Source organism: Ursus arctos, unplaced genomic scaffold, assembly GCF_023065955.2.
Source record: "Ursus arctos isolate Adak ecotype North America unplaced genomic scaffold, UrsArc2.0 scaffold_6, whole genome shotgun sequence".
Taxonomy (NCBI): domain Eukaryota; kingdom Metazoa; phylum Chordata; class Mammalia; order Carnivora; family Ursidae; genus Ursus; species Ursus arctos.
In genome coordinates, this window is record NW_026623078.1 from 35,720,440 (window position 1) to 35,734,047 (window position 13,608).

General features: G+C 46.3%; 1 protein-coding gene across 1 annotated transcript in view; it reads right to left on the reverse strand.

Annotated features, from left to right (window-relative positions):
• The window catches only part of ZNF704 (zinc finger protein 704), a 237,866-nt gene that overhangs the window by 31,499 nt on the left and 192,759 nt on the right, over positions 1-13,608 (reverse strand). The window lies entirely within an intron of this gene.

Below are 13,608 nucleotides of genomic sequence, written 5' to 3' on the forward strand. Positions count from 1 at the left end.
CTCTGAATTCTGTCCACCCTTTTGGGGACCTGTGGACTCCAGGTTTAAGAATCCCTGCCTTACGAGGAAGGGGCCCAGGTCCCTGGAGGACTGTGTGGAGCAGAGATACTCCCTTCACCACTCCCACTGACCTGACTGGATTGTGACATATGAAATAAATAAGCCTTTATGGTGTTAAGCTTAACACTGAGGTTTGGAAATAGGCTGTTCCAACAGTAACCCTACCCTTACCAATAAACAGTCGCGGTGACACCTTCCCTGAACTGAGGGGCTTAGTGGAGCTTTGTTTACAAGTCCAGTAGGATTTCTGCCATCAAGCCCTTGTGGGGTTCACCAGTATATGCCCTGTTCTGTGGGACAATCATTTACACATTTAGAAGATGACTCATTCAGGTATTACTGATGGGTTTAGTATCCTGATCCAGCCCCCTCCCCCCCAAGATTTTTGTGCATTTCTCAATTGAAAAGACACTTGGAAACTTCCAGAACTGAGCAGTGTTTCTGTGTGTTGGGGAACGGCCACTTTCAGCATGGCGAGTGGTGGAAACCTTACAGCAGCACACGGCTGCGGTCAGCCAGGGCGGACCAGCGACAGCCGGAGGAGCCCCCCTGCCTGTGGGCTCCGTGAGCCCGGTAGCCCGTAGGGTCCCAGAGGCTCTGCCTGGGAGGCTGGCCTTCCTGACGCCGCAAGGGGGCCACCCCGGCCTCGGCGCCAGGGCGTCTGCAGCAGCTGGGGGGCGCTCGGCCCGGCAGCCGGCCGTTCAGAGCCCCGTACAGGAGCCGCGGCTGCACGGAGCTGGCGCCGAGCCGGGTGTGAAGAGAGCCCAGAAGCGAGCACAGACTTAGGAGACTTTCAAGTACACAGTCCTGAAGAGTCTGTGTTTGTTCTAAGGGGGCAGTTCTCAAATCTCAGGCTCCCTGACCTCCTTGGGCTACTGATCTCAACACACGCGCTGTCGGATGAAAAAAGGGGGAGAGTTGAGATCCTTCCCCTCGGCCCGAAGGGTTCACAGGAAGGAACTCCGCTTGGTATTTTGTATTCAAAGCACAGCCTGACTTAACAATATTAATGAGCACACCCTCACACGATGAGTGCTTTTTACCCATTTTTCAAACAATGAAGCTAAACTATTAAAAAAAATCTCTTCCACTTAAGGGAATTAATGACTCAAACTGCAATGACATGTACCCGAGAGTCCAAATGTCTGTCTGGAAATAAAGTCATGATAGATGAAAACACTTTTTGATTCATTCCAAACCTTTTTGCTGATAGTATTCTTCAATTAATTAAACTAAACAGCTATTTAGCAAGGAACAGTCCAGGTGCCAGGGATAGAGGGAAAAAACCCCCAGCTGCTCTCCAGGAACTTACATGCTAGTGGGGCAGAGACAGAAATGCTACTACATGGTGACTGCCGCAGCTGTGGGAAGGTCACTGGAGGGGGTGTGGAGGTCAGGGAAGACCTCCAGAAGGTGACTTCTGAGCTGGGACCTAAAGGTTGGAGCAGCAGGTAGCCATGCTAAGAGCAGGCATTTTCCAGGGGAAAGAGGAAGAAGAGTTTGACAGATTGGAGGGCCAGAAAGAAGAGTGAGTTTCGAAGGTACTGAGAGAGAGAGAGAATGATCTGAGATAAGGCAGACAGGCAGGGAGGAGCAGATCCTGAGGGTCTCGGAGGTGAAAGGAAGGAATTTGGACTTGATTCTAAAATAAAAGAGAAGCTATCGAAAGGGTTTAAGCAGGAGAGTAATACTGTATGATTATATGAGTTAGTTTTTTTTTTTTTAAAGATTTTATTTATTTGACAGAGATAGAGACAGCCAGCAAGAGAGGGAGCACAAGCAGGGGGAGTGGGAGAGGAAGAAGCAGGCTCCCAGCGGAGGAGCCCGATGTGGGACTCGATCCCGGAACGCCGGGATCACGCCCTGAGCCGCCTGAGCGAAGGCAGACGCTTTAACGACTGCGCTACCCAGGCGCCCCTAGTTTTTTTTTTTTTTTTTTTTTTAAATATCACTCTCTGGGGCGCCTGGGCGGTGCAGTCGTTCAGCGTCTGCCTTCAGCTCAGGGCGTGATCCCGGCGTTCTGGGATGGAGCCCCACATCAGGCTTCTTTGCTAGGAGCCTGCTTCTTCCTCTCCCACTCCCCCTGCTTGTGTTCCCTCTCTCGCTGTCTCTCTCTGTCAAATAAATAAATAAAATCTTTAAAAAAAGTATCACTCTGTTTTGGGGAGAGAGTAACAAGTTTGCTGGTGGTATGCTACTGCAGGTCAGAGAAGATGGAAGAAGGCTGGGCGGTGAGCACGGAGGAAAGCAGACACATCCAACAGGCAGATCCAACAGTACTTGCTTTGGGTTGAAAACGAGGAATGTTACAAGGGATGGTATTGAAGATGACTTCCATAGCTAGGCAGATTGTGGTTCTGTTTTGAATATGTTAACTTAGAGACACCTATTATAGATCAGGAAGGGGTGGCAAGTAGGGCACTGGACATATGAGCCTGGAACTTAGGGAAAGGCAGGGTGAGAGATAGACATTTGGAGTCAGGAGCTGAAGGATTGCTGAAAACTTAGGTCTGGATGAGATCCTGTAGGGAAAAATGCAACTAGAGATTAGTAGAAGGCCCAGGACTCTGCAGCATCCGATATTTCCTATTGGAGAGAGCAGGAGCAGTCAGAGAGAGAGAGAGAGAGAGAGAGCAGGAACAGTCAGAGAGAGAGAGAGCAGGAGCAGTCAGTGAGCGAGAGACCAGAAACAGAGCAGGAGCAGAGAGAGAGAGTGCAGGAACAGTCAAAGAGAGAGCAGGAGAAGTCAGAGAGAGAGAGAGAGAGAGTGCAGGAACAGTCAAAGAGAGAGAGGAGAAGTCAGAGAGAGAGAGAGAGAGAGGAGCAGTCAGAGAGAGAGAGCAGTTAGAGAGAGAGAGCAGGAGCAGTCAGAGAGAGAGAGAGCAGTTAGAGAGAGCAGGAGCAGTCAGAAAGAGAGAGCAGGAACAGTCAGAGAGCAGGAACAGTGACAGAGAGAGAGCAGGAGCAGTCAGCGAGAGGGGGAGACAGCAGGAGCAGTCAGAGAGAGAGAGAGAGCAGGAGCAGTCAGAAAGAGAGAGCAGGAACAGTCAGAGAGCAGGAGCAGTGAGAGAGAGAGAGAGAGAGCAGGAGCAGTCAGAGAGCAGGAACAGTGACAGAGAGAGAGTGAGAAAGAGCAGGAGCAGTCAGAGAGAGAGAGAGGAAATCAAGACAGTGTGACATTACAGCACAGGTAGAAGAAAGCGCTCAAGAAGGAAGATGAGGCCAACGGCGTTGAACGAGGACTGGGAAGAGTCCCATAGAGGCCATACGTGGTGGCTGTCGGTGGCCCAGAGAAGAGCATGTTTCACAGAGTAGTGGGGAAGGAAGTCAGACTGCCGTGGGTTGGAGAGTAAGTGCCACCGTTTTCAAGAAAGGTGGCGAGTAGTAAAGGGAGAGTTTGCAAAGACGAGTGATACTAAAGTGAGTTTTCACACTGATGGGAACAGTTGCAAAGGAAGAAGAGCCGGACAGTGTAGTAGAGATGGGGGGCATGAGGGGGACACCACAGGGTGAGGCCCTGCAGAAGAAAGATGATTCAGCATCAGCGCTCCAGCCTGGGTGGGAGGGTTGCCCTGGGTGGCTCAGGGCATTTCGGTCCTGGAAGAAGAGAAAACCAAGGGATGGACATAGATTCAGTTTAGTTTGCTGATTAAAAAAAAAAAAAAGTATGCCTGTCTGAATGCTTCTAATTTTTCAGTGAGGTAGGAAGTGCAGAGGTAGGAAGTGCAAAGCGAAGGGCAGAGTGGGGAGCTGTGTGGGAGCTTTGAGGAGAGCAGAGAAGGCTGAAAGTGTTGCCTGAGAGACTGGGAAAGGACCAGGAGATGCATATGATACTATTTTCATATTCATGGGGGGAAACCAGAACCCAAAAAGTTAGAAGACTTATCCAGTGTCATTTGATGGCTCCTACCAATGAGACAGTTAATATAATAGTATTTCACAACACACAGAGCCAAATTCCTTCCACATCTTAGGAATTTTTTAAAGGTTCCAACTGCTGATAGTTTTAGGAAATGGCTATCACAATGGTATTCTTGTGCCATAACAAGTATTATTTATAAGATTGCTGTTCCTAGTCCTTGCAGGAATATGTCAAACATCTGTTTTTTTAAGTTGATAAGCAGTAAAGCTCGGTACTGATTACAGAAAAATAAATATCATTGGTATAACTCCTTTCCTTAGGTAGGAGGAAAGAGCTGACACAGGGCTATCAAACCCAGAATCCACAGTGAAGCCGACCGATACCCTCTCTAAGTCCCCTGGAATGAGGACAACTACCAACTGCAATTGTTTGAACATCATCTCCTCAGTCACACCCTCACTTTTTTTGGCCCCTGCTAACGGCTCCACAGAAATCTGTCGCCCAAAGAAAAGTAGGTAATGGATATGAAAAGTGATCAACTTTGCTTCCTCCTTGCTTTTTTCTTTTGTTAGGTTTCCAAGAGACATGCCGGGGATGGGCCAAATAGTTTCGAACATGGGAAACTCTCTGAGAGTAGAAACCATGACTTCTTGCCCAACACTCTACTCCTGTGCCTAACATAACTTAGCAATTAGAATTTGTTGTGTTGAATCTTAGGAAAGTTGTGTTTTGGGGTCCACAGCAATGAGCCATATTTGAGATATCTTAATTTACTGAAGTAGTTTGGAATGTACTTAGTAAACAATCAATCTTCAAAGAATGTTTGTCAAAAGATTGTTGTTCTGTGGAATTCAAGATTTCCTAGTATGACTACCACTTGATTATCTGACCTGGCTGTAAATTAACTTCTCAGTGTAGGCCCATGGCAGGTGTGGTGAACACTGAATTATAGACGGTTTTCTCTTCACTCCATATAGTACTTTTTCCTTCCAGCCTTGCACACCCTGCACGGGTACATACCTGAGGAAGGTCTAAGTTTACCAGAAGAAAGTGGAAAATGTGCAGCAGGAAAAATGATTGTCTAATTTATAATGATTTGGGTCATTAGCATAAGCGACTGGAAGACCTTTATGCAGTATTACACTCCAGATGTATAGAGAAAGTTCCTGTTGATTTGCAAGGTGGTTGCTAAATGCGGACTCAGAAACATAATTACATATGGTGGGAAGACCTTTAACTGTGCTTGGGGACCGGGAACTCCCAAACTCCTTCACATAGGGAAAGCTCGGCTTTCTCTCCTCTACCTCTTCTTTTTTGGCATTTCCTTTGAATAAGGTCTTTCATTTATTATCCCATTTTATCCCAAACTGCCAGAGCTCTGCCCTTATGATTTACCCATGCACAGATATTTGCTATCTCTAAATTTAAGAGCAATACAGATTAAGCTTTGGAAAACACTTATCATTTTGACCTAATCCAACTTTTAGGGATCTACCCCAAGAAAATCATTTGACATGCCTGCAAAGACATGTGTACACAGATGCTCATTGCACTGATTCTTAGATAGCGAGAAATCAGAAATCATCTCAAGGTTACTGAGGTAATTATGGGCAGATTGGTTCAATTAATTCCATATAACTGAATATTAAAGAATCTTCAAAATGAAGTTGTAAGAAAAGCTGCTTCAACGTGAGGAAACAAGTTCCCAGGGTAGTAAGGGAATTGCTTCCTCTTTGTCTCTACCAGTTCCCACCACTCCCTTCTCCACTCAGCTCAGTGCCTGGAGGCTCACCTTTATGCATCAGTGGAACCGCTTGCCCACTGGTTTCTGGCTGATTTGGCCAATGGGAGGGACTGATAGGAGGTGGGGAGGCAGGAGGAGAGACCCGAAGGCAAGAGGGTATGGACGTCCTCAGCTTTCTGTCTCCTGGCCACCTGTGGGCTATGGCTACATTTCTCCTCCAAAAACTAACACTTCTGCTGGTATTTTCAGAGTTTTGGTGACCCCCTGGGTTCTGGAAACCCCTCTGTTTCTTTGCCTCTTCAGGCTTACGGGTGGTAATGTTGTTAGCTCCCGGGATACCTTCTTCTGATGTCCCCCAACCCTGTCTACACCTTTGTCAAGAGCTTCTTCATTATACTCTCTTCAGTTACTCCACTGGATTACACGGTCTGCTTCCTGCCAGAACCTTGATTGATACAGGAGAAAAGTAGGTTATGAAAGTATATGAACAATATCTTTTTTTTGGGGGGGGATATGTAATGCAAATAAACATGTGTTATTGCAAGATGGAAATACTGGGGAGGGGTACCTTATTTTTACATTAATCTCCAAATGTAAAAATTATCCTATTTGTAATTTGAAAAAATTATTTCTTTAAAAATGGAAGCCACCCTATAACACTTGCTTGAATGATTTGGGAGAATAAAAGGACACCGAAAGGATGATCTCAACTTGAATGGAATCAAGTGGCTTCTTTCTACACAGGTGAAGGATGTTCTTCTGTCAAACCAGGAGGCCCCTTACTTGGTGATTAAGTACTTGGCCAAGTCCCCTAACGACATCCAGTGAAAACCAATCCTTTGTCTACAAACAGACTACTTGCTGTTACATTAAAAAAAAAAACAAACACCAAACCCAACCACAAGCCATGGGAGGAGGAGAACAGGAAAAAAATAGCTAAATAAACATCGCCCAGGGTTGCCACCTGGGTCCTAGCTCGTGCAGGAGGCCAAAGCAAGCAAAGCTGCTGGTGGAGTGGCAGCGGCCCAGTCTGGACGTGCCCGTCCGTGCTGCCGCCGTGGCTGCCCCTCGCAGCTCTAAGCGAAAGAAGCTCACAAGGCAGGGATGTCCGACGGAGCCGGGGCCACCGTTGGCCGGGGTCTTCCATAAGTTTGCTTCCTACACCACTGACAACAACCCCCAGAGGAGTGAGGCTCTGAGCAGGTAGCAGCAGAGCCATGGGATCTCACACAGGCCCGTGGGGGCTTCTCAGCAGCTTCCAGCAAGCTCTTCAGAGTCACCCAGCTTGGGTGCAGTAGGCTACAAGGGCTGGAGGCCCCTTCCCGGAGCTGCTTCCGCTTTGCAGGCAGTGTGCAGACGGTCTCAGGCACCAGCTGCTTTGGGGCTATAGGCCCAGAGCTTTGGCCAAGGCTTCCCTCGTCTTTTCTCTGCTTGCCCTTCCCACGGCAAGGCTCAGCCCTGGTTTGGAATTGTTTCATACCCAGAATACATTGGAGTAGCTTCTGTCTTCCTGAAAGAACCGAGACTGGTCCACAGGAGCGACAAGGTGATGGCTGAAGGTCACCTTCAGTTCCAAGAGTAGAAACGTGGCTGAATTTTGAAGTAGTCTATAACATACCTAGGGATAAGTCCAACTGAAGCTATATTCCAGAAGGTACATGAACATCCCTTTACTGCCCAGTTGACCACACAGCAGCCTGGGGTTAATACCAAGTTGCTTTCTCGGAGGCGATTCTGAAGAGCCTCATGTATGTGTTATATGGCGATTGAGGTGTGTGTGTATGTGCACACGTGTGTACGTGTCTGTGTGTGTGCTGGGGGGTGCGTGTTCATGCATCCAAGCCTCCCCAGGGTCCTTGAGGGGAGGAGAGCGTATACTTTGCAGAGATGGGGTTGGGCTGCGTTATACATGCTTCCTCAGCCCGCCTGCTGTGGGAGGAACCCACACTGCTTGGCAAAGGCTCCAATTGCTCTTTGAGCACCAAGAGGTCCCCTGAGACCCTCGGCATGTTCCCAAAGACTGAGCAGTGAACAGATGTATTTAAAAATTCAGTAACTGCCTAGAAGCCGGTAGGGGTTCCAATTCTTTCCTTTATTGGGAAAGCAGCCCTATACATGTCATCTCAACTTTGAGGCTTTATTTCTTTATTTGTAAGACAGGAGGACTGAACGGGTAATCTCTGAGGTACGTGAGGTGAGTGCAAAGTGACGGGTGAATTCCAATGTATACCAAACATGGATTCAACATCTCCCATCTATACGCACTGCTTACAGATGCTGTGATGATAAATAAACTAAAAAAATAACAAAAAGATTTTCATAAATGGAATAATACAGAATGTATTCTTTGATGTCTGGCTACTTTAGCTCAGCGTAACATTTCCGAGCTTCACCCACTGTTTCACGCGTGGGTAGTCTGATTCCTCTTATTGTGGTGCAGGATTCTGTTGAGTGACTATACTATAATTTGTTTCTCCATCTACCTGTTTAGGGACATTTGGGTTGTGTGCAGTTTGGAGTGATAATGAATAAAACAGCTCTGAACTACAAGTCTACAAGTCTTTTTGTGGACATATGTTTTCTTATCTCTTAGGTAAATATCTAGAAGTGGAATTGCTGGGTCATATGGGAAGCATATATTTAACTTTGTAAGAAACTGCCAAACCGTTTTACAAAGTGGTTGTACCATTTTACATTTCCACCAGCAATGAATGAGCACTCCTGTTGCCAACACGTGGGATTTTGTACACCAAATAGTACACACGGTAAGACTGCATTTACTTGAAGTGTGGCACTCTGCGAAATTGACCGACAGTGATCGGAGTCAGAGAGCTGGTTTTTGCGGGGGTCGTGGGGGGGGGGCACTGAACTACAGAGGGGCATGGGGTATGCTGGCTTTGGTTGGAGTGGGGGTTCCTCAGGTGGAGAACTCAGTCAAAACCCACTGAACTGTATTCTTTTTTTTTTAATTTTTTAAAAAAGATTTTATTTATTTATTTGACAGAGAGACACCCAGCGAGAGAGGGAACACAAGCAGGGGGAGTGGGAGAGGGAGAAGCAGGTTCTCAGCAGAGGAGCCTGATGTGGGGCTCGATCCCAGAACACCAGGATCACTCTCTGAGCCGAAGGCAGACGCTTAACGACTGAGCCACCCAGGCACCCCCACTGAACTGTATTCTTAAAATGCATTCATTTTATTGTGTGGAGATCATAAATAAAGTTGATTTAAAATGATTTCTAGAATGACAAAAGCATTCATGAATTCATAAAAATCCCTACACAGTATATATTTTCTCAACCAGTGGATTCTACAAGTGCGTCTCATCTTTGGGATAATCTGGACATTTCTGCACGGGGTCAAGCGGTCCCGAAACTTGGAAAGGGTGGGCTAGGTGACTTCTGAAGTGCTTCGAGGTCCAGGGCTCCGGATCTTCTATACTGCCTGGCAGATGATTCTGAGATCCCGTCACTGAAGTGCCTAGGTCTCACTCCTCTGTATCCGGATCCTCCCTGAAGCCAAACCGCTCCCCCGACCTGGCTGGTGATGCTGTGTCATCACCATGAAATCCGTACAGTGTGACCCTGAGCTGCTTTTCTTAGCACCGCCCTCCCCAGCAGTTCTAACAGATGGGTCTATTTCTGGAGCCACAGTTCTTGCAGAAGACACTCTCCGCTCAGAATTAGTGGGTTAGGAATTAAGTCAGGCAGAGACTGGCAACGGCTTATTGGTGAGGGCTTTACGGGTTTGTTTCCTTTTCAGTCATTCACAATTTAAAGTGACTCATTGCTTTTTGGTTCTGAAAGATTGAAAATGCGGAGTGGAGCAAACGATGAATTCATTGTTTACTACTGCATAATAATTACGGAAGCACCTTATGTTAACTCAGCACTTTTTTCCCTCTGACTTGAGATTCTCCCTAGTTCATGAGTAAAGCAGCTTATGGTCAAGACACCTGTAAAAAGAAATGCAAACGAGGAAGGCCAGAATGTAGTGGTTGTCTCTGAGCTGCTGCTGATGTTATGAAAGGCGGAGTCCTGAGTCAGGCTTCCCTGATTCCTGCCCCTGTCACTGCTGCCCTAACCTCTCACCTGATCCTAGGCTGGCCTCTCCCGTTAACCCTAAGTAAGTCCAAGGTGGCTGAAGTGGCTGCAGGATGAGGTGTCTTGAGCTGCACCACCACTGACACAGTCAGTGTGGGGACAGAAGGGAGAACGGAGGTGAGCACCCCCTTCTCTGCACACCCATGCTTTTCAAATTTCTATTCAGTCACTTGTCGAATGGGTAAAAAGGAAAGCCAAATATTAGCAGCCAGCATATATTGTTCGTATGATTCTCAGAACAACCCCATCCATGTGGTGCATCCATATCGTGATCCATATTTTACAAACGAGGAAACTGGGTCTTCGAGAAGTCAAGCGACCTGCTTATGGTCACCAAAGTATCGGAGCTGGGGTGCTAATTCCAGAGCCTGAACTGTTTTACCCTGTTCCGGAATGGACAAACTCAGAATCTGACAGAATTAGGAATCTGACATGGGAAAAAGTATATATTAATAAGTAGTTACCAGCACTTCTTCACTTTCTAGAGGTCCTCTGGGATTGATGGTTCATTCTAGGCCTTCCACAGAATTTGTTTTCTCCCAGGTTACCAGAGCGGATGTAGCTGGGATCACTGCGTCACCTTGTGGTCGTGACGGGAACTGCATGTTCCCTATGGTTTGAGTCCTGGCTTTTCTCTGTGCATGGAAGTACTGTCTGTCGGTCTGAAATCCCAGAGGAAAAATTCTGCTAGCACTGGGCTTGGAGCAGTTAGCTGGCTGATCTCCAGGGCCGGGAGAAAGAAGCCTTTCATTTCCTTTTCTTGCATTCTCACTATCTTGGCTGAAGATCCTCTTAGAAGCGATGGGTCTTCATTCAGGAAGTGGGCCCTGCAGCAGAGAGCCTAGAGTTCCGTTCTCTGCCCTGGAATTTCTTTCTGAACCCTCCGAACCCCAATCCCACCCTGCCACATGATGTTGACTGTAGCTGCATCTGATTATTTTCTTTCCATGTTATTTTCCTCTGTGGGCAGAGGGAAATGTGGATTTCTTGAATTAATTTGCTTCAAGAGTTTCTTCTTTGCTATTTCAGCCAAGCTGATCTTATCTCTACCACATTATAAGCTACAGGACCTTGGGCAATTCACATAATCTTAATGAGCCTCTTCTGCAAAATGGGGATATGAATATGCCCAGGATTTTTGTGATGATAAAATTAAAGGCTTTATTTAAAAGCATGTTATAAACTATAAATAAATTTGCAAATGTAGTTGTTCTCAGCAAATGTTTCTTCCTTCCTGCTGGTAGTAAGACGTAATGCCCCTGGGGCGCCTGGGTGGCTCAGTGGGTTAAGCCTCTGCCTTTGGTTCAGGTCATGATCCCAGGGTCCTGGGATGAGCCCCACGGTGGCAGAGCCTGCTTCTCCCTCTCCCTCTGCTCCCCCTCTCCCCGCTCTGTCTCTCTCTCTCATGCTCTCTTCTCTCAAATAAATAAATAAAATCTTTAAAAAAAAGAGAGACATAATGCCTGGTCCAGGCAATACATCTCATACTGTCTTTACATAAGAGGAAGATGGATCAGCGTAAGATGTGAAAAGGAGGTGTCCATGGGTGGGACGGGGGGGGGGGAGATGAGAGAGCTTCTATAAGGAGGAGGAAGATCAGAATCACTTCTTTATAATCCCATCCAGGGAATGCTGCTTCCCCCATTGTTTAGGGGTCCAAAATGTCCTTTACAATGTTGCTACATTCCAGGACACAGGGTTTTAGGGCTTGTGCATACTTTCTACTTATGGTCACATTTAATCTTTACCATTATCCGGAGAGAGGTTTGATAGTACCTGTTTGCCTGGTTTACAGATGAAGAAGCTGATAATCAAAGAGGTGAGATGATATCTTAAGTTCTCAGGGTCGCAAAGTTGGGTTTAGAATGTGGGTCTTTTGATTTCTGTTCAGTGCTCTTTTCATTACCACTTACCAGGTTCTCTCTTGGTAGTAGAGAACAGGGGCTTCCAAACTTTTTAAGCCATGAACCACAGTAAAAGATACATTTTGCACATTATACACATAAGTGTATAATTGAAACAAAAGCATCCAGGAACAACACCTACCCTGATGGAATACAATGCATTCTGTTCTGTCTTATTCATTAAAGAAGTGCTATTCACAGCTCATTAAATTGACTCATAGCCCACTAGCGCACTGAGACCTGCAGTTTGGAAAATACTGTTCTAGAAGGTTCTCAAACAATCCCCACAGGACATGTGACCATCACAATTGTCCATGGTCTCAAATATATTAGGAGTCTGAGGGAATGAAGAGAAAAATAGGATGAACTCTGAAAGTTTCACTGACTAGAACATATTGTCAAATGGACTGAGCAAATTAACTCTAAGAAATCATTTGAAATACGATCTTGAAAACTCTAAGGTAACGGCATCACAGTTACTGTGTTTCTACTACATTGTGAGCACAGCATTTATCTCTCCGATCATTACTGCCTCTTTACACATCAGTGTCCACCCTCCTGGCTTTTCAACCTTAAAGGACGCAGCCACAGCCCCATCTCAGGACATTGTGCCTTGGCCTGATGGGCGCTCAAGAAATACTGGTTCACTTAATAAATAAAAAAATTCTCATTACTCTCACTATTCAACGTAGCTTGAAGTTAAAAAGGCAATGACTTGGTCTATGTAAGATCCATGATTTAAAATTAGTGACTACAAGGTTCAGCCAGCAGGGATATCACCCCGAGGAAACGCAGGGTCTGAATAGAGGGAAAAATCATAAAGAAAGAAGGTTGAACATGTTTCTTATTCGTGCATTTATTCCTACTACCCAGCATCCCGCAGAGGGGTCTGTGTCCTTCAAATAAAGCCACTTTGTAACGAAGCTTTCTTTTTCCCCCCCTTTGCCTTTGGTGATGTGACTATCCCCCAATTTAGTTGAAGCCTATAGAATCTACAAGTCTGACCAATGCAACTTAATTGTAATGCAAGAGTGTGAATTTTGGCTCCTGGCTACATTAGAAATGAAAGGCTGTGGCAGGCTTTCAGCAGTGCACCTTACAAGCTGGGGGTGTGGAGGGGGTTCCTGGGCCAGAGTCCTGGCCACAGTGCCAGGACCTGCTGGATGAGAGCCTGCACTACACACTCAGATGACCCCAGAAAGTCTGTGCAGCCTGAAGCAAGAGGAGAAGACTTTGGGTCCACATGGCTGTCTTGCCTGAAGGTTCCCACCAACAGAAGTGCCAGTCTCTCTCCCTGACGAGTCAAGCAAAGACTCAGAGTCTCTGGGGACTCAGAAGAGGCTGAACAACTCCAGCCCCCCTGCCCCATTGGGGGTGTGTGTGTAAAACAGCAACCCTTCATGCCACTGCCTCTGGGAAGGACAGGAGACTACACGAATGCCCTGTTCGCCGAGTAGAGGGAGTGCTTGCAGACCTCCACTGTTACACACACGCTGAAAGATGCTAAGAGAGATGCCGGGAGGGACAGTTGGACTGGTGCCATCTCTTTGTTTCGCTCTTTGAAATGAATTGGGGGGAAAAAAGGTTGCTTGGCAGCCCTTAGGGTTTTGCTTTGGATTTTTGTTTGTGAATAGTCATGAATAATGAAGCTACCAATAACAAATTAAAAGACCAATATGTAAAATAGTTTCATATTTATATGGTGATTTAAAAAATAATGTTAAAGTGTTTTCTAGCTATGGTAGTATTGCCTTATTCCATGACACAGAAATACTTTTGAAAAATTGGGAGTGAACATAATGATTTAAATGTATGTGAAGAAAACGAAAAAGAATGTGAGCTTGAGGTCCAGGCAGACCTGTGTTTGAATGACAACTCTGGCCCTTTCTAACCGGCACGAAAGGGGTGGGTTGAATGCAAAATCTCTTGATTCTCAA